The following is a 22,228-nucleotide window of genomic DNA, read 5'->3' on the forward strand; positions in this document are numbered from 1 at the left end:
TGACAATAGGTGGTTTAACATGTATAGCTTTCCTATTAAATATCATGTTCATTTGTGGGATTATTTCCAACATGACTTTGTGGATGTCAACTCTTCTGATGGCAAAATTAAGTACTTAAAGGCCAAATAATGACTCATTTAAGATTTTGGAATTCTCTGTAATTAAAAAAAAACACAAATCTGACGGGTGTTTAATGAATGAAAATAGTAATATACTTGAGTAATCATTATGAGTTGATACACTTGAAACAAACCGATATTATTTTCTGAAATATTTTCCTTTTCTCTGGGAAATATTGGAAAAACATTTTTAATGGAACAAACTAAGAATGTAAAAGTTCATGTTATATAGTCATAGTACATAAAACACTAAATTACATAATATTTAACATGAAATATTTAATAGTAACATTATTTAATACAAGGAATTTGATTTTGACTTTTTTCAATAGTTAACTATGTATTTTAATTTTGAATATATTTTTAATTAACATATACATACTTATGTATCTATGCTTCTGATTATGTATTGTATAAGATACCTAATGAATGGCATCTATCATAGTATATAAGAACCTTTATATACATATGTACATATATTTGAAAACAATAGAGAAGAATATAACACATAGTACCAATTTTAAGATAATTTTTTATTTCAAATAAGATAGTTTTTATATGAACTTGATAGCCGCATTTTTAAAAGTCTGTATTATGCTGGCAATCAGAATGATTCCAACTAACAAGAATTTAACATTTTTAAAGTACTATACCCACTACCTGATAACAAAGACTAAGAACTCATTTTACATAGCTTTTGAAGAGTCTCTTCTGTATAACTGAAAAAAACATAAGTAGATTTCTATATGAGGGAGGATAGAGTATTGGTCAAGGTTAGAAATTCTAGACATAATTTTCTCAAACTCAAATCCTGACTTGGCCACTTACCAGATGTACAACCTTGGACCCTGCACCTCAGTTCTCTTCTATATGTTTACGGTTTTCACAATGATTAAATGGTTTATCTTAATTATAGCACTTAGAATAGAGAGCATGATATATCAAGTATCATATAAATTTGTTCTTCTTATGTCAATGTGGCACTTCTAGAAGCTGAAATCCTTTTCAAGAGAGAAAAAGAAGAAAGTGAAAAGTAACTTATCAGTTGCTTAAGTAAACTAATTAACTGAAAAGCCTCCACATCAAAGTGGTAGCAGGTGAGCATGTGTTTACTTCTGCATTTATCATCATGAGATATCCAGAAGAATGAGCTTGTAGAAGCAATGTATAACATTTAAGCCATATAGAATCTTCACAAAAATGTAAATATAAAATAACTGAAATCCTGCCACCTTGCAAGGTGCTATCCTTGTAGCAACTATAAGAAAGTTTTAAATCTTCATAGTCAGGAAAACAGATTATTCTCAGAAAGAGAGAGGCTACTGGCCAATACAAATATTGTGAAAAAAATAACTAACAGAAACTCCAGGTTTGGTTTTTTAGAGTTTCACTGACACTTGATATATTATTTTATATTGGGCTAGATTCCATTATAGAGTTTGGATGTGGAAGGGGGAAGGGATATGAAAACTAAAAAATTTGATGGCCTAAGAAATATTTTAATTAATTTTCCACATTTACTTTCTTTAAGTGATAATTATGTTAGATTTTTAGAGTCTGATGACAGCATTCTCCTACAATCTGATTTTCAATCTCTTGTCCTGAGTGTTTGCTTAGTCATATATAGACTGCTACATTTCTGGTTCATTGAGGGAATGTGAATATCCTCTTTTCTGAATTTGTAAGCTTTACAGAGCCCCATAGAGACAGCCTGTAATTTGTGTGAGTGTCTGTGTGTGTAAATTATTTTTCAATTGCACATTTTCTAGCAACTCTTTCAAATATATATATATATGTAAATCTGCCTACAAATTGCTGGAAAATACTGGCTAAAGAAACTTGCATAAGAATACCTAAAGCCATATTCATGGTTTGCTGATTATCCTTCAACTATTTTCCCCATTTATGGGTTAGTGAAAGCTAAGCAATGTGGTTCCCTATGAGGTTGTATGGGAATTTTTATTTGGAAAATTCAAAGGAAGAGCTGTAATTACAATAATTACAATAAAGAAAATATAAGCATTTCTGTTTTAATTTTCAAGACCTCATAAGCAGTTTTTATTTTTAACTGGATTAAATATTAAGAGACATCATTGGAGATTCTCAAGATGGAGGTGTGAGTAGCATGGCAGAAATCTCCTCCCTAAACCATATATATTTTGAAAATACAGCAAATACAACTATTCCTAAAAGAGTGACCAGAAGACACAGTACACCAGCAGGTTATATCTACATCTGCGAGAACTCAACATCTCATGGAAAAAGGTAAGATACAAAGCTGTGACCTGGTGGGACCCTAGCATTTACCCCACTCCAGATTACCGGTGGGAGGAAAAGAATCTGAGTGGGGAAGGAGTAGAAGCACAGGACTGCTAAATAACCAGCCCTAGTAATCTACACCAGGAGCACAGACACACATTGCATAGTTTACTGGATATTCGAGGAACAGAAAAGCAAAATCCAAGACTAAGACTGCAAACAGGTTCCCACAGCCGGTGGCTCTGGGACAAAAGAAAAGCAGCTGCTTTAAAAGTCTTAAAGAGACAAAGGTTTAACAGGTGGACAAAATCGTCCTGGCATCCTCAGCCCAGCAGGCTGGGAACTTTAAGGACCTTCAGGCACCCTAATCCTCTGGGTGGCAATGCAGCTTCTAAGCCCCTTATGATGATAAGCAGCCTGATGATCATTCCCCCCCGCTGGCACTGCAAGCAAACCAGCTGACCTGCCATTGTTGCGGAACAGCCGGGAGCAGCACCACCCACAGCAACCACACAGAGGCTTCTCCTTGAGCACAGATAATTGGCCCAGATCCATAGGCTGCCCCCTGTGCATGGTTGACTGGCACAGACAGCGGAGACTGGAGCAGAGTCCGGGAGGCACAAAGGGGCTTTGTTCTCACGGTGAACATGCCCTGCTTGCCTGTGATCCCTGCCAGTGCCCTAGGCCATCCTGAGAGCCTCCCCGCCCATGGCAGCAAAAGGGAATAACCCAGAGGCTGCTCCCTGTGTGCAGTTGATTGGCATAGGGAGCAGAGACGGGCAAGATGACCAGCAAGTAGGAAGGGCCTTTGTTCTCCCATTTGACACATGCGCCACTTACCGGCAACCACTCCCATCTCCATGAAAAAGTAGAGAAACTTGTTAAGTCTAAAATCCCTCAAACACTAAAGAGAGGGCCTAGTGAGACTGAAATCACCAATCTTCCTGAAAAAGAATCAAAATAAAAGTCATAAGCATGCTGATGGAGCTACAGAGAAATATTCAAGAGCTAAGGGATGAATTTCAGGAGGGAGATAACAGAAATGAAACAAATAGTGGAAGGATTTAAGAGAAGACTGGATGAGGTGTAAGAGACTGTTAATGGAATAGAATTCAGAGAACAGGAATACAAGGAAGCTGAGGCAGAGAAAGATAAAAGGATCTCTAGGAATGAAAGAATATTAAGAGAACTGTATGACCAATCCAAACAGAATAATATTTGAATTATAGGGGTACCACAAGAAGAAGAGAGAAAAAGGGATAAAAAATGTCTTTGAAGAAATAATTGCTGAAAACTTCCCCAAGCTGGGGAAGGAAATAGTCTCTCAGACCATGGAAGCCCACAGATCTCCCAACACAAGGGACCCAAGGAGGACAACACCAAGACATATAATAATTAAAATGTCAAAGATCAAAGACAAGGACAGAGTATTAAAAGCACCCAGAGAGAGAAAAAAGATCACCTACAAAGAAAAACCCACCAAGCTATCATCAGACTTCTCAGCAGAAACCTTACAGTCCAGAAGGGAATGGCTTGATATATTCAATGCAATGAAACAGAAGGGCCTCGAACCAAGCATACTGTATCCAGCAAGATTATCATTTAAATTTGAAGGAGGGATTGAACAATTCCCAGATAAGCAAAAGTTGAGGGAATTTACCTCCCACAAACCATCTCTACAGTGTATTTTAAAGGAACTGCTCTAGAGGGGTGAATAGCTGTCACCAAAGAAAACAAAACCACAGAAAAGAAAGTAGACCAACCAAATAATAACTAAATGCAAAATAAAATCAGCTATCCACAAAATCAGTCAAGGGAAACACAAAGAGTACAGAATAAAACACCTAACATGTAAAGAGTGGAGGAGGAAAAAAAAGAAGGAGAACAAAAGAACCTTTAGATTGTGTTTTTAATAGCATACTAAGTGAGTTAAGTTAGACTCTTAGACAGTAAAGAAGTTAACCTTGAACCTTTGGTAACCATGAATCTAAAGCCTGAAATGGCAATAAGCACATGCCTATTGATAATCACCCTAAATGTAAATGGACTGAATGCACCAATCAAAAGACACAGAGTAATAGAATGGATAAAAAAGCAAGACCCATATATATGCTGCCTACAAGAGGCTCACTTCAAACCCAGAGACATACACAGAATAAAAATGAAGGGATAGAAAAAGACATTTCATGCAACTAATAGACAGAAAAAAGCAGGTGTTGTAGTACTTGTATCAGACAAAATAGACTTCAAAACAAAGAAAGTAAGAAGAGGCAAAGAAGGACATTACATAATGATAAAGGGGTGAGTCCAACATGAGGATATGACCATTATGAATTTCTATGCACCCAACACAGGATCACCGACATACGTGAAACAAATACTAACAGAATTAAAGGAGGAAATAGAATGCAATGCATTCATTTCAGGAGACTTCAACACACCACTCACTCCAAAGGACAGATCAGCTCGACAGAAAATAAGTAAGGACACAGAGGCATTGAACAACACACTAGAACAGATGGACCTAACAGACATCTACAGTACTCTATACTCAAAAGCAGCAGGATACACATTCTTCTCAAGTGCACATGGAACATTTTCCAGAATAGACCACATACTGGGCCACAAAAAGAGCCTCAGTAAATTCCAAAAGATTGAAATTGTGCCAACCAACTTCTCAGATCAAAAAAGTATAAAACTAGAAATAAATTGTACAAAGAAAACAAAAAGGCTCACAAACACGTGGAGGCTTAACAACATGCTCCTAAATAATCAATGGATCAATGATGAAATTAAAACAAAGATCAAGCAATATATGGAGAAAAATGACAACAACAGCATAAAGCTCCAACTTCTGTGGGATGCAGCAAAGGCAGTTCTAAGAGTAAAGTATATAGCAATCCAGGCCTATTTAAAGAAGGAAGAACAACTCCAAATGAATAGTCTAAACTCACAATTATTGAAACTGGAAAAAGAAGAACAAATGATGAATAAGTCAACAGAAGGAGGAACATAATAAAGATCAGAGAAGAAATAAATAAAATTGAGTAGAATAAAACAATAGAAAAAATTAATGAAGAGCTGGTTATTTGAGAAAATAAACAAAACAGATAAACCCCTAGCCAGACTTATTAAGAGAAAAAGAGAATCTACACACATAAACAAATTCAGAAATGAGAAAAGAAAATCACTATGGACAACACAGAAATTCAAAGAATTATTAGGGAATACTATGAAAATCCATATGCTAAAAAACTGGATAACCTAAAAGAAATGGACATCTTTCTAGAAAAATACAACCTTCCAAGACTGAACAAAGAAGAAACAGAAAATCTAAACAGAGCAATTACTGGCAATGAAATTGAATCAGTAATCAAAAAACTACCCAAGAACAAAAGCCTCGGACCAGAGGAGGGAATACTTCCAAACTCATTCTATGAAGCCAGCATCACTCTAATACCAAAACCAGGCAAAGACACCACACAAAAAAAGAAAATTACAGACCAATATCCCTGATGAACATAGATGCAAAAATACTCAAGAAAATATTAGCAAACCGAATTCAAAAATACATCAAGAAGATCATACACCATGATCAAGTGTGATTCATCTCAGGGATGCAAGGATGGTACAACATTTGAAAATCCATCAACATCATCCACCACATCAACAAAAAGGGGGACAAAAACCACATGATCATCTCTATAGATGCTGAAAAAGCATTCAATAAAATTCAACATCCATTCGTGATAAAAACTCTCAACAAAATGGGTACAGAGGGCAAGTACCTCAACATAATAAAGGCCACATATGACAAACCCACAGCCATCATCATACTTAAAAGAGAGAGGCTGAAAGCTTTTCCTCTTAAGATCAGGAACAAGACAAGAATGCCCACTCTCCCCACTTTTTTCAACATAGTACTGGAGGTCCTAGCCACAGCAATCAGACAACACAAAGATATAAAAGGCATCTAGATTGGTAAGGAAGAAGCCAAACTATCACTGTTTGCAGATGACATGATATTGTACAAAAAAAACCCTAAGGAACCCACTCCAAAACTACTAGAACTAATACCTGAATTCAGCTAAGTTGCAGGATACAAAATTAATACACAGGAATCTGTTGCATTCCTATACACTAATGATGAACAGGCAGAAAGAGAAATCAGTAAAACAATTCCATTCACAACTGCATCAAAATAATAAGATACCTAGGAATAAATCTAATGAAGGAAGTGAAAGACCTATACCCTGAAAACTATGAGATACTCATAGGAGAAATTAAAGAAGACACCAATAAATGGAAATAGATCCTGTGCTCATGGATAGGAATAATTAATTTTGTCAAAATGGCCTTCCTAAAAGCAATCTACAGATTCAGTGCAATTCCTATCAAAATACCAACAGCATTCTTCAACAAACTAGAGCCAATAGTTCTAAAATTCATATGGGACTGCAAAAGACCCCGAATAGCCAAAGCAATCTTGAGAAGGAGAATGAAGGATAAAGCAGGGGGGAATCTCACTTCCCAACTTTAAGCTCTAGTACAAAGCCAATGTAATCAAGACAATTCGGTACTGGCACAAGAACAGACCTAGTGACCAATGGAACACAATGAAGCACCCAGTTATAAACCTAAGGATATATGGTCAATTAATATATTATAAAGGAGCCATGGATATACAATGGGGAAACGACAGTTTCTTCAACAGCTGGTGTTGGCAAAACTGGACAGCTACATGTAAGAGAATGAAAGTGGATTATTGTCTAACCCCATACACAAAAGTAAACTCAAAATGGATCAAAGACCTGAATGTAAGTCATGAAACCATAAAACTCTTAGAAGAAAACATAGGCAAAACTCTCTTGGACATAAACATGAGCAATTTCTTCATGAACATATCTCCCCAGAAAAGGGAAGAAAAGAAAAAAATGAACAAGTGGGACTATATCAAACTAAAAATCTTCTGTACAGCAAAGGACACCATCAGTAGAACAAAACAGCATACTATAGTATGGGAGAATATATTCATTAATGAATATCCACTAAAAGGTTAACATCCAAAATATATAAAGAGCTCATGCACTTCAACAAACAAAAAGTAAATAAGCCAATTAAAAAATGGGCAGAGGATTTGAACAGACACTTCATCAAAGAAGAAATTCAGATGGCCAACAGGCACATGAAAATATACTCCACATCGCTAATCATCAGAGAAATGCAAATCAAAACCACAATCAGATATCACCTCATACCAGTTAGGAAGGCTAACATCCAAAAGACAAACAACGACAAATGTTGGCAAGGATGTAGAGAAAGGGGAACCTTCCTACACTGCTGGTGGGAATGTAACTTAGTTCAACCATTGTGGAAAGCAGTAAAACTAAAAATAGAAATACCATTTGACCCAGGAATTCCACTCCTAGAATTTACCCTAAGAATGCAGGAGCCCAGTTTGAAAAAGACATATGCACCCCTATGTTTATTGCAACACTATTTACAATACCCAAGAAATTGAAGCAACCTAAGTGTCCATCCGTAGATGAATGGATAAAGAAGGTGTGGTACATATACACAACAGAATATTATTCAGCCATAAGAAGAAAACAAATCCTACCATTTGCAACATGGATGGAGATAGAGGGTATTATGCTCAGTGAAATAAGCCAGGCGGAGGAAGATAAGTACCAAATGATTTCCCTCATCTGTGGAGTATAAGAACAAAGAAAAAAACTGAAGGAACAAATCTGCAGCAGACTCACAGAACCCAAGAACAGACTAACAGTTACCAAAGGGAAAGGGACTGGGAAGGTGTGTGGAAAGGGAGGGATGAGGCGGAAAAACGGGCATTATGATTAGCACAGATAATGTAGGGGGGGCATGGAGAAGACAGTATAATGCAGAGAAGACAAGTTGTGATTCTATAAATCTTACTATGCTGATGGACAGTGACCATAATGGGGTATGTGGGGAGGACTTGATAATGGGGTGAATCTAGTTACCATAATGTTGCTCATGTAATTGTATATTAATGATATCAAAAATAAAAAAAACAACTAAAGAAAAAAAAAGACATCATTAAGGTACCATGAGCATATAAAGATCGCAATTGGACTCCTTTTTAGGCTGTTGCTTCTGGGAGGGCACCCTTTATCTTTAAAATAGCTTTAAGAGTTCTTTTTCCAGTATTTTTGGTGTCACTATCCATAGAAACAAGGAGAGACTCTTGTATATGTATTAAAAATATGGATTACATTTAATAGTATGGTAAAGATTAAATCACAGTAGGTAAGCATGTATAGATTTACACTGCACACTAGAAGTAGCATACAATAAACTAAAAGGTTTATAGTAACAAATAATGCACTTCAGTTATCCTCCTCCATGTTTTATTTTCAACTAACATTAAAGAGAATTAATATTCAATTGTGCAACATCCAGATTCAATTTCAATCTTTCCATGTCAATATATGTAATATATCATTCTATCCATTCCCAAACATTTGTTTGGGGTCCAGTGGAAACATTTTCCAGACTTTCAATGCTACAGCCAGTAGTTACTGGATGGCTATGATTTTTCAAGCAGCAAGCAGTTTGCTTTTTTTGTCTTACATCCCCAAGGTACAAATAAATAGATACAGTACCGTATTCATGCCTGTTGACAAAACTGCTTCAGTTGTGATACACATTTTTAATATAATAAACTGCATTATTAAGAAAAATTTCAGAATGAATAAACTTACAAAAATTCATTGGTAAGTCCTGTTTCTCAATTAAGGAAAGTCTGTCGAGCTTAGGAGAATTCCTTGTAATGAGTGGAAAGTTCCATCATGTTTCCCACAACCACTGCAGCTAATGCTTATTTAGGTTGCACTGAGGTATCAATTTTGGCTCTTTCAAAGACAAGCTACATTGACCTTTCTGCTCTTCTCATCAGCAGCGATACATTGGTTCACTCAAAAAGAAAAAAGCCCAATTTTTAAGATCCTGTTACTCTTCCATTTGGAAAAGTAGCCATGTTATTTGTCCAATTATAACCTGCATTCTGAAGAGAAGGTGCTAGATCTGAATGGTTTTGTGGTTTCCACTCTATTATGAGTGTCACAGAAGGGAAAGAAGAGGTTATCAGAAATTATAATCTTGCATTAGATTGACAGTCCATGGAGAAACTTGAGATTTCTGTTCCTCTAGGTTTCCATTTCTTTGCCTTTTCTTTCTTTTCACACTTGACATACTACAGAATTTTGACAATTGAAGACCAACTCTGGAGTCCCGCCTGTGATCTCCTTGACTATGTGGAGCTGTGTGCTAAGTCATTTACTATCAGAAGCAGCTTTAAAAGACAGTTTACTCTTCTTTGTTACTGAAGAATGCTACAGTGAGTGATCTGAGGAAGTCCAAGTGGCCCAAGGGCATATTTTAAATGTGTTTTGTTCCAAGGCATCACAGAGTAAAAGCACGGTGCAAAATTAATCTGGTCGGCAAGAGGGTATGGAGTACACAAAGCATCTGCTGGCTGCCTCTGGAATAAAAGCACTGCATTTGTCTAGACTTTATGATTCGCTTTTGGCATGACTGGTCATTAGTGCTGAAAGCCAAATTATAGCAGTCTTGCATAACACATTACCAAAGAAGACAAATTCTAGATTGGATGTTTTCTTACATTTTTGAACAAATGTATTTTTAGACTATCTTCTGCGTCTGGGAGGTCCATAACTACCACAGCATTTTCAGTTTTTTTAGAATGACAAGAAAAACATACAAAGAGAGCAAGAACAAGAGAATGGCTTACTTTCCCCCCATTTCCTGAGATCACAACTTACCAATCACTTGTGGACTACAATTTTCAGGCTTTTAATTTTGCCTTCAAATCCTGTCATTGTCTAACAGGTTCTGGGCACTAGGGAGGTCTGGTGGTTCACGGGTAGGGCCCGAGAGGAAAGGAGCTGCGTTCTGCATGTGACATTCAGTGAAAGCTTTTCCAGAAGCACTTGTTAGTCTAATGAGTGTATTTCAGCTTCACATCAACATATTTTTTTCTTTTTGCAATTTAATTGGCACAAAAAGCAAGCAGTGCTCTTCTGCCTTCAAAAATATGTGCGAGTGGGTGGGTCTACAAGAGCAAGAGAGACACACAGTGAGTGGGGAGGAAGGAGGAACTGAAGAAAAAGCTCGAATTGTACTTGTTTCATCTTTCAAGCTTCACTGGGACTCTTTCTTTATTAGAGAGCAGTGCTTATTAAAGACTCCTCTGAGAGTGTTTAATATTTGAAGAAACAGAGCTTTGAACTAAGAAGATGGTCAGGAAATATTAGAGAGGCTGAATTTCTAAAAACTGCTTAGATATAAAGATAAGAGTAAGAGCTTAGTTGCTGAGGTTCCTTCTCTGCTTCCACTGTGCAAATGGTCTCAGAATTAGTGCTTATGGTGATGATAATAATGGTTACATTACCCTCCCCTGAACAACATTTCATAACCTGTGCTGAGATGTGTTGCAATCAACATACATACCAATGAGAGGAGGGTGTCTTCAGTATACCTTATACTTGCCATTATACACTTTTATGTCATTTCTTAGTGAAGAACGTGTCTAAATACATGATCCAATGAAAGCAAAATATTATGTAACTTCATGGCTAACTTTCAACTACAATAAATTAATATTTTGGTGCCTTTATTAAGTATAACTTCTGCCTGGTGTTGATGAGTCCAGAAGGCCCATCATAGAACAATCCCATTAAAAGCTGTGGAAACCAATGTTTTGTTGCCATACATGATTTCTGTCTGATAGTAAGTTCAACTTGTGACTTTTGAGATATAGCTTGTTCCTCTATATATGTCTGAAAATTAATTAAAACATTAATTAGTGAGTAAATGGACTATATTATCTTTTTTGATTTTTTAAACCTGTGTTTTTTTCCTAATGAAGACTCAGCTAAAATGAAGGCTCAAATTGTACTTTTAAAATATATATAAACATAGCCATTATTATTACTGACAATAACACTTAAGCCTACATCGATGAAAGGATAAAAGGAGTAGCCAGGCATCAGCCATGTCCCTGAAAATAAGGGCCAGCATGGGGAGTTTCATTTGTCTTAAAAATTGATTCAGCGTCTGGGAAAAACCCTCACTTGCTCAATCCAACCCATCCAGATGAAGGCTTTTTACAATGTTTAAAAAACAAATCTAAGTAACAAACCAAAATCATCATTTGTAGGGTGATTGTGGTGTATTCCATAGGGCATAATTACTCCACAGTGACACACAGCACATGTACATCCCCTCTTACACTTCATTCTAAGTTCTTGGCTTAAGTTAGGTGGCTCATCCTAAATTCCACTCTCAGTTCTCTTCTGATCTCCATCAATTTCCCTAAAGATTCTCACACTCAAGCCATTGAAAGTGGTCCCTGGTCAAAGCAACAAGTAACTTTTTCTTGTTATTATGGTATCATTAATATGTGATCTTATGAAGGTTTCACATGAGCAATATTGTTAAAACATTCATCCATATTATCAAGTCCCCCCCACACCCCAACACAGTCACTGTCCATCAGTGTAGTAATATGCCACAGAGTCACTAATTGTCTTCTCCATGCTATACCGCCTTCCCCATGACCCCCCTACATTATGCATGCTAGTCATAATGCCCTTTAATCCCTTTCTCCCTCCCTCTGCACCCACCCTCTCCAACCCCTCCCATTTGGTAACCGCTAGTCCCTTCTCAGAGTCTGTGAGTCCGCTGCAGTTTTGTTCCTTCAGTTTTGCTTTGCAGTTATAGTCCACAAATCAGTGAAATCATTTGGTACTTGTCTTTCTCTGCCTGGCTTATTTCACTGAGAATAATACCCTCCAGCTCCATCCATGCTGTTGCAAATGGTAGGATTTGTTTTCTTCTTATGGCTGAGTAATACTCCATTGTGTATATGTACATCTTCTTTATCTATTCATTCACTGATGGACACTTAGGTTGCTTCCATTTCTTGGCTATTGTAAATAGTGCTGCAATAAACATAGGAGTGCATATATCTTTTTGAATCAGGGATCTTGTTTTCTTCAGGTAAATTCCTAGGAGTGGAATTCCCGGGTCAAATGGTATTTCTATTTTTAGTTTTTTGAGGAACCTCCATATTGCTTTCCACAATGGTTGAACTAATTTACATTCCCTCCAATAGTGTAGGAGGGTTCCCCTTTCTCTGCATCCTCTCCAGCATTTGTTATTCCTTGTCATTTGGATGTTGGCCATCCTTACTGGTGTGAGGGATATCTCATTGTGGTTTCAAATTGCATTTCCCTGATAATTAGCAACAAGCAACAGATATCTTGAAATGTCCTTTTACATTCAGTCATGTTAAAACTTCTGAGGGAACAGGTGGGGGTGAGGGGAAGGGCCTCCCACTGATCAAGTTTCTCTTCATCTCTTCTGTCTTCAGATACAAGGACTTGTCACTATTCCATAGCCTTGGATAAAAGGCTGAATTTAGTACATCAATATTTTCATTCTCTTCAGAAAGTTCGCATGAGGTGGGTCATACAACATTACTTCCTTTGAGTTTCTCTCCTAGAGATGTTTTATTACCTAGGTTTGGAACACAGGTAGTGGGTATTTTTTAAAAGTCTGACCTGGGGGTAGCATGAACAGTTGGCAGCACCAATGGGTTGAAGCTGCATCACTAGCAGGCCCCCACCTGGCTTCCTGAGCATATGACCAAAAAGAGTTGGGCCCAAGAGGAGGAAAATGGTAGATTAGATGCTCCATGTTGGCTGACAGTAACTGTTCAGGAATCTGGTGATTCATGTCCTTAGGGGCTTATAGAGTGGTTGGGAAAGATTTGTTCAGGGAAGAAGGCTGGAAGTCCCATAATAGCAATTAGGGGGTGGTAATCCAGAGAATCATGTGTACCCACAAAGGAATAATGCATCCATGCATAATCAAGAACTGAGTGCATTACTAGGATGGCTGCCAATTCTTATCTCATGCACCACTCAGTGATCCATATCATCCAGCTCAGGACAACACTAGGGTTACTGTGAGTGACTGTGAAGAGCTGGCTTTTGTATTAATACTAAATGTAAGGCTTACATCAAGATAGAATCATCAGCCATAGGGTTTCTATTCCTACCTCCATACCTACAACACTTTCAAAGGACTAAAGGCACTAGAATCAGAGATTTCCCTCCATCATGCTGTATAGGCACTAAGCTATTTGGTACCTCACTATTGTGATTATTTCTTACCTCATGGAATGTTAAGCAAAAGAGAGACCAAGACATACAATACAATCGGATCACGTCAAAAGGATATGATGGTGCTGTAAAAGTAATGAGGGGCCTCAGGACGTAGGGTCACTTATCAATTACAAAACTTCTTATTTGGAGGGAGGGGTGTTATTGTAAAGATTGCAAAGGATGACAACTATGAAGGCAGCTAGTAATGTGCTGCACATAGCAGATCGTCACTAAATACTTAGCTTAATCAAAATGAACATAGATTGTAGATTAGTAAAAAGAAAATTATTTAATAAATTCAGTATCATTTGATCCATTAATGATATCTGATTTATTTAACTAACAACTGAGTTTGTCTAATATATACAAAGGACTACACTGCAATAACCTATAGGCTACTAATATTATAAAGCTTAGAAATGCTAAAAACTGTTTTCTAACTATTATTATAAGTAGAGATAACTATACTTAGAATACAGTTAATCAAAACCTTATTTTAGTGAATTAGTTAGCATTCACACTAAGAAAAACTGGTCACATGTCAGCATCCATGAGAACCCTACAATTAAGTATCTTACGCATAGAGATGTTAATTTGATGTCTTAGTTAAACAGTATAGCAATGTCAATTTTACTAAAATTCTTCAATAGTCAGTAGAAGTCTACATTTAAATACTTGCATTATTACTCCTGTTAATATTATAAGTCTAGGAATTTGTTTATTTGTTCAAGAGATTTATTAGACCTTTATAAGAGAAATATATTTCAGATATGAGAAAAAGAGACCAATTCAAATTATATGTTCATATGATTTCCAAGGCTAATACTTGTAAATAATGTGAATGCATTTTATACAGCATGATATACCTGAATAATGGTGTTATATAATGTTTGTGAAAAAAGTATGTATTTTCACAGATGATTTTGCATCCAACTTCCCACTGCACTTTTTTCTCAGTGTATATTTGTTTCACATATGCCAATGTATTGATGCACAGCCAGCTCTCCAATGCATATTTACTGGTGCATTACCAATTATGTGCAGACTCATTGATATGGGCTAATGACCAGGTACTAATGTCAACCTTACCTTGTCCATGACAGACAGACAGCAATTGAGCAGGCTGCCCATCACATATTTTGCCAAGCAGGTGACATTCTAATTAGACTATTTGAAACCGACATTTGGAAGACAGATTATAACTGATGATAGCTAATATCTGTTGATTTTACCATTTTTATATTTCCCAAGGGAGAAATCAACACCTGTGGTATGAAAACTGCATCCTGTAGTTTGTCTACAGTGTTTGTTTTCTGTTCAAAAGATGCTGATCTCCCACAGATGCTGATGTACATTCTAATGCTCAAAATACTGGGGATATATTCGAATAGGGTGAAAGTGCTGATGCTACTCAAATACGCATGAGATGGCTGATGCCTGCTTGGGAACGCAACAGAACTGCTGGCACAGGTTCAATTGGTAAATAAACATAAAATAGCTTTTTCATCTTGAGATATAATTTCATCAAAACAGGCTTATATTCTTTCATGGTGGTAGGGGGAAGGGGGTGTAAATACAAAATAGTGCTTGTATTTTCAATTTGAAAGCAGAGGAAATGAAATGCAATGCTAATTCCAGTCACCAATTTTTTTTTATTAGAAATACGGGTGCTTTTGAAAGTGGGAGAAGTGTTCTGTGCATTCCTGGTGGTCCCCTTGGGTTCCTATGATGAGAGAGAAGTCAAAGCCTATGAGGAAATGGTTCCTGACTTGGCAGTGTTACTCTTCAGGATTCAGAATCAGGCGTTTTGACTTGTCTCACCCAGAAATGGTTAGTGGAAGCGTTGGGGGGCTGGCACATGAAATAATATCCAGCACTATGTCAACTGTCTCAGATGGATAGGGCAGAGTTGGTTAAAACTTTGTGGAAGAGAGAAATAGATGGTTGTGATTGAGAGTATGGCTTGAGTCTATAAGGACATAATGATAACATGAATGGTTTACTTTCCACATTAGTACTACAAGCAAGCTAATTTAAATTTCGGACTTAAACATGACTGATATTCACTCCTCAAATTCCACAAATCAAGCATAATGAAGACTTTCTCTTTAGAAACTCCTTCAATGCCTGTGGTTGCTGTGAGGACCACAGACAGAATTTCATATCATCTTTAATAAATTTTATCATTTTATCATGTGTTTCACTTGTTTGGGAGCAATGAGTAAAGAGACATCTCTTTAATAATCTCTCTTAATTATTTGTGTCTCCATAGTGCTGATAGAAGTTATGTTCTTTTCTCTATTTTATCTGGAGATGGTACAGACTCCAGAGGGCCAGTTTTGTTTGGACCCTACCTTCACAGTGCAGTGAAACAGAGACACACCCTCATGAGGCGGGGGACAGCGCCGCCACCATCTGTGTGCTGCTGATTCTGAAGGCTTCCCTGCTCTCCCCACCCCCGTCTTTCGGAAAGCATCTTCCTCCACTCTGGCAGGTTATTTGTAAAATTACATCTTGGAGAGAAAGGCTTTAAAGGGTTCTTTGGTATTTTTTTTCCTAGAAAGCCCATGAGTTCTTTATGCAAAATAGAATACTCATCCCAGCAACTCTAAATTGGATATCAATAATTCTTCCCATAACAAAAGTGAAGCTTCCCTCATTGGCCAGTGAACTTCACTAGATGGGAACCATCAGATTTTGGTATTGTACTTATCTCTTGGTTTTCAAAGCTCTGCTCTTCCTATCTCAAATCATTTAGATAACAATGAAATACTTAAAATAGTATAAAGCTGGAAGGCACCATAAATATCAGCATGTTTGTGACTTAGAGCTTACTGGGGGGAGTAATTCAGTTTCATTAACCAAAGTGGTGTCCTTCCCACTCTGGCAAACCAACAGTGACTTGGGAACAGTGACTATTTAGAAAAGAATAAAGAGGAGAAAGCATGAGTTTTCAATAAAATAAGATAAAGATGGTGAAAATCCTATAAAACTTAGTTTACATCATCATAACTCTGAAGCATTATTATTCAAAGTAAGACTGGATATAAGAGTTTTTTAATCAAACTCAGACTAAGATAGATATGAATTTGTATCCAGATGGGTAGGATTCCTACATTTGGAATCTATGGTTCTAGGTCATAGCTTCCACTTGGACAACGGAGAAGGAAGGCTTATCAGTATTTCTGGAATTTCCGGATTGTTTTTCCTCTCTGAAATCAGTTTAAATCCACCCGAGGTAGTTGGCAGGACTGCCCAGAAGCTGCCTAAGTAGGAACTGCAACAGCTGGATCAATACAGCTCCTGCTACACCAGACAGGGGTGCCAGAATCCATGAAATGTCTAAATAAGTAGAGGTCTGATTTTTTTTTACTTGCCCCCCACCAAAAAAAAGAGAGAAAGATAGAAAGATCAAGTCCAACAATTGTTTCTATGGTATCTGAGCTTTTCAGATATTTCTGCTTATACTATCACAAAGAAACTGGAATAGGAGTCAGTCTAGAGACCAAAGCTGTTAGTTATCACTCATTATATAGTATGATTTACAGCATATGGCATAACTCTATTGAAAGTAAGAAACATTAAAATACCATAAAAGTTTAGAATAAGCAGGAAAATAGAAGCTTCAACACTGTTTACTCACGACTTATACCTTCATTGAATAAATAACTATTAAACACCTAATCTGAGCCTGAGCCCTCAGGCTGGAGCTGAGGATACAGCTGTGAAACTAAGAGAAAAAGCTCTGCCCTCCTGGTATTTACATTCAGTATTTATATTTGATCCATTAACTCTATAGTTGATTTAATTCAAATAAATTATATCTTATCCAAAATGCTAGTAACAGGTAACATTTCAGGAATGTTTACAAGGGCCAGGTATTGTTCTAGGTACTATACATACATTGGCCCATTTACTCCTCACAGCAGCACTGAGGCAGAAACTATTTTACAGATGAGAAAATGAACTTGGCAGAACATGGAATTCACTTGCATTAAGTTCCACAGTTAGGAAGCGGCAGCTCCAGGATTTAAACGTGCAGAATCTGGCCACAGAGGATCCTTAAACCCTCCACCCTACTGCCACTAAACCCGCACCCCAAACCCCTCCACCCTCCTGTCTTTTCCCCATTGTAACCAACACTTTGCATGCTATTAATAGGCATTCCCAATTATTTTGTTTCTACTGTTTTAAAAATTAAATGCCCTGGCATTTTGTTTTTAAAGAACAATTTTCTGTTTATACACCAACTCTATCACCATAACAGATCCTACACATGCCAGAAATATGCAGGCCATGAGAACCCTTAAAAATAAACACGAAAATCACAGTTCTCCAATCTGATTCTGAATTTTGCAGTTATAAATAATCACACTTAAAGTGTGCTCTCACCTCTTAGCCAGCTTATACCATATCTGCAGAATTAAATGGCATTTAGTTTGGAGCATGTGCAGAACCCCGAGGCCATGGGATAGGACCTCTGGGATTGTTAGTCCAAACCCCTCCATCTTTAGATGAGGAACTGAGATCAAGAAAGGTTTTGGTAAGGTCACACTTGAGAGCCTTGCGTCTCACTGAGAGACTTTTAAATAGTCCCATTTGTTCTTTAACCTAATTGGAGGATTAATGGACCAAGATGCAGTCTTCATGGAAAGCTGAAGATGAGATAGCTATGAAATTCTCTCCTTGGCAACCTCCAGGAAGTTTAATGTGAATATTGTGGTTTGCAGAAATCAATGTCAACATTTTCTACCTGACACTGGGGAGAGTTTAATGAAGGATTTAAACTTTCTTCAGGATAGAGGATATTCACACCCAAACTCGATACAGATGAAACCTGACTTAGGCAAAGTGGTAGCACAGTAAAAATCATGAAACTTCGTGTCAAGCAGATCTGTGTTTGAACCTTGATTTTTGTCTCTTAGTAACCTGGAGATCTTGGGTAATATTTTTGGCTGAGCCTCAGTTTTCCCATAAAATGGGGAAATGGATGTCTATTCCTAAGATTTTTGTTTAAATTAAATAGAATAATGCATTTTAAGTATAAAAACAATAAAAAAACACACAAAAAGTGAATTTCAGTACCCTCTAATTTTCTTAATCATTTTGACCGAGGAGGGAAATAATTAACTCACGTGGAGACATCCCTTTGACACCACATACTATATTTCTGGGCTTATTTATACCATTGTTCCTCCTGTCCTGAATCTCTCAAATTTTAAAAGAAATATCCCTGAACTTTCTTCCAGATCAGGCAAGAGGACAGATAAAGCCTTTGATAATACAAAGTCTCTTTAAACCTAAGAAAAGTCTTCATTGTCTGGCTTAAAATAACATTTTTAGAATCATGTGCACCCTTCCTCTCTTTGCATTTCATATCCTCGTCATGCCAAACCATCTGTTGTTCCCCAAAAATGCCTTGCAGTTCCACACTTCCACGTATTTACATGCCATTCCCTCTGTCTCAAATGACTCTTTCCTTCTTATTCATTTGCCAACCTCTTGCCTGTCCCCTTGTACTAGTGGCAAGCTACTTAAAGGCAGTAACCATGCCTCCCTGGAGCACTGCCTGGAGCACTGAGGCTGTGAGTACTGTGCAAATTTCTGTCACATGAATGGAGGAAGCAGATGAGCATGAAGGGCAACACCAATTTTGTTTAAAGAGATTTCACGATAATGTAAAGAAATTTATTTGTGCAATTGTATACTGGTTCCCTAAGCAAGACAGAAACATGACTTAGTTTATTGATTGAGGGCATTATGTTTAAGTGTGATTATTGTTTCATGCCAGATGCAATTTGAAGGATGATACTTATTTAAAGAGATGTTTTGGAGATTACATCTCTAATACATTGCAAGTCAAGAAGTTTGTAAGTCTAAATTTATTATTTCTAGTGTGAAAACTAGACAAATCTGATCCTAGCCAAGCATTTTAGCCATCTGTAAGGTGTATTATGTGGCAATATTTGGTGCTTATTAATACATTTTCAAAGTAATACTACATGGCACTCAGTGGAAGATAGTACACTCAAAATCTACTTAAAACATTTATATCAGAATATCACAATTACCTATGGTTACAAGGATGAGATGAAAATTGCTAACTTTCCCTATCTTTCTTTGTCTTCATTATAGCTCCCTGACACTAGAATTTATTACTCCAAACTTTAGTACCTTTAGAACCAGTGAGAGATTCAAAACAAAGCATTTAAATTATGAATTCTCTTCTAAAGCAAGAAAAATAACTAAAACCACTCAGGAAATGATCAACTGAAACCAGGATAAAAACAATTGTGCACTATCCATTTGTCAATAGGAAAGTTTTGGTTCGTGAATTGAAAAAAGAAGCAAATTGGAAAAAAGATAAAAATGCCAAATTATTTAAAACTTAAACTATTCTTTAAAGTTTAAACTCATATTCTATCTCCTTTCTAAGGTGTTCCCTCTGGACCACCTACCATTTGACCAATCATTCCTTTTGAATGACTATACACATGCCTTTTGGTCTGATTATTTCATTTTATTTTTCACTATGAGTTAACATACACACACACACACACACACACACACACACACTTTGAATGACTATACACATGCCTTTTGGTCTGATTATTTCATTTTATTTTTCACTATGAGTTAACATACACACACACACACACACACACACACATACATATATGTTTTCACTATGAGCTGTTCCTCAAGGAGAAGAGATTATCTTACATTCTTTCCTAACCCCACTGTGCTGTAAACACAGTAGATGCATAATAAATATTTGGTGGTTCTTATTTGTTAACAAATGCCAAATGGGGAATGGCTACCATAATAACTGGGATTGTTTTGCACTATTGTTATTTGTACTTAAGGCAAACCCCCAAGGCAAGAATGTATTCAAGAAGACACAGAGTGGATAGTGTGGGGAGGGGAGTCAAGACAGAAGGATAGCTTCGGGAACTAATTCTTCATTTTGAAAATAGATTGTCTCTTGCTCCCTAGGCATTCAGCTGCTGAACACAGATGAGTTGCAGTAACCAGACTGGTTCATTAAATATGGCCTCTTCATTCACCATGACTCATCTCTATGATGAAGCTGTGATTCTGAGAAAGGAATGTGCTAGTTTTGCCACTCTCATGACATACAAAAGAGTAACATAATACTTAATTCTTAATGGCTTCATATTCAGTGTACTGCCATTGTAGCGCTCAACCTCTGTATGGGCCCACCACCCAATAAAATTCGATAATGCACAGAACTGTCATAGCAAACTCTATGAACAATGGCCTGTTCAGCTGCTTGGTACTGAAAGTTAGTAAATCTGTCTCCAGGAGATGCTTTAGATAATTTAAAAGTTCTTCCCAATCCTGCAGCATCTTCCTCCTCACTGCCATGTTAACATGATTATCTGTTTTATACCCTTCTGTATTCCCAGAACAAGTACCTGATATATAAAAAGCTGAACTAATGAGTGAAAGCCATCCGCCATATCAATCCTATGGAGACCTGGAAGTCTAAACCAAGGACTTGAACTTCAGTTTTGTGCAAGACCAAGGCTCATGACAAAAAAGTAATAGGGCCAGTGAGAATTACTGGGTCACCATTTCCTTTAGCAACAGCTTAGACAGATTTTATGGTTGCTAGAGGCTTAGTATTCTGAGGATAATTTCCACTGAGAGTTTACTTCCTGGGAAAGGGGCACCTTGTTGGAACTTTCCTCTAAAATTGTGACAGCTCTAGCTAGACCTCGGACATGGAACAAGTGTGTGCATATGGGGGAAGGTCAAGGTGGGTGGAACTGAGAGACTGCCCAGTAGGTTTCACAAGGAGCCTGGTTTCAAAGTCATTCCCTGAAATATGAGTCTCTGGGTGAATTATATTAGTGGTGTGCATCCCCGCTTTGGCTTGGCTCAAATGCTGTGCACTTGTTGAATACATCCATGTTATATACATAACATCTAGTGATACAGATTTAAGATACTACATTTTATAAGAATAGCTGAAAAATCCTCTAAACACTGTTAGAAAACCTGGCTTCCGACTTATCTCCAGACTAAAAAGCTGCTTGGGAGAAAGAAGAGAAATTAAAAGTATCCATTAAGAAAAGAACCAGCACTTCAACAACCTACCTATGAAACCACAAACAACAACGAAAAACAACAAAGCAACTGAAAAGTGAGCCAAAGATCCGAATACTCAAACTCATGGGCAGAGACAGGTTCAAGTTTCTGCAGAGCCTGAGCTTATACAATTTCATGAAACTTCTTTAGAAGAGTTTAAATATAAAACAATACTACAAATGCACAATTATGTATGCAGGCCTGGAAAAGGCTGCACACAGTGAGAAGCCCTGAAGTTGAAGCTCTGCACGCGTTTCACCGTATAGCAGCCTCTGTGTATTGCCACGGCCAGTCTGCTCATGCAGGCCTGACAGTGTTTATAGAACAGCTTTTTCAGGTAAATGCAAATGTGGAAAAATAAGAGAGATGGAAAGAGAGATGTGGGAAGAATAGGGAAAGAGGCTGTTATAGCAGCAAAGATGCCATGGTAATTAAGCACTGAAGTGGGAACAATGAGCAGTAGTAATGCTGACAGCAGGAGAAAGTCTATTTTGAGGGGA

At 37.2% G+C, this 22,228-nt stretch overlaps 1 protein-coding gene across 1 annotated transcript in view; it reads right to left on the reverse strand.

Annotated features, from left to right (window-relative positions):
• The window catches only part of TMEFF2 (transmembrane protein with EGF like and two follistatin like domains 2), a 239,052-nt gene that overhangs the window by 183,873 nt on the left and 32,951 nt on the right, over window positions 1-22,228 (reverse strand). The window lies entirely within an intron of this gene.

The sequence above is a fragment of the Manis pentadactyla genome, chromosome 6, assembly GCF_030020395.1.
Source record: "Manis pentadactyla isolate mManPen7 chromosome 6, mManPen7.hap1, whole genome shotgun sequence".
Lineage (NCBI taxonomy): Eukaryota > Metazoa > Chordata > Mammalia > Pholidota > Manidae > Manis > Manis pentadactyla.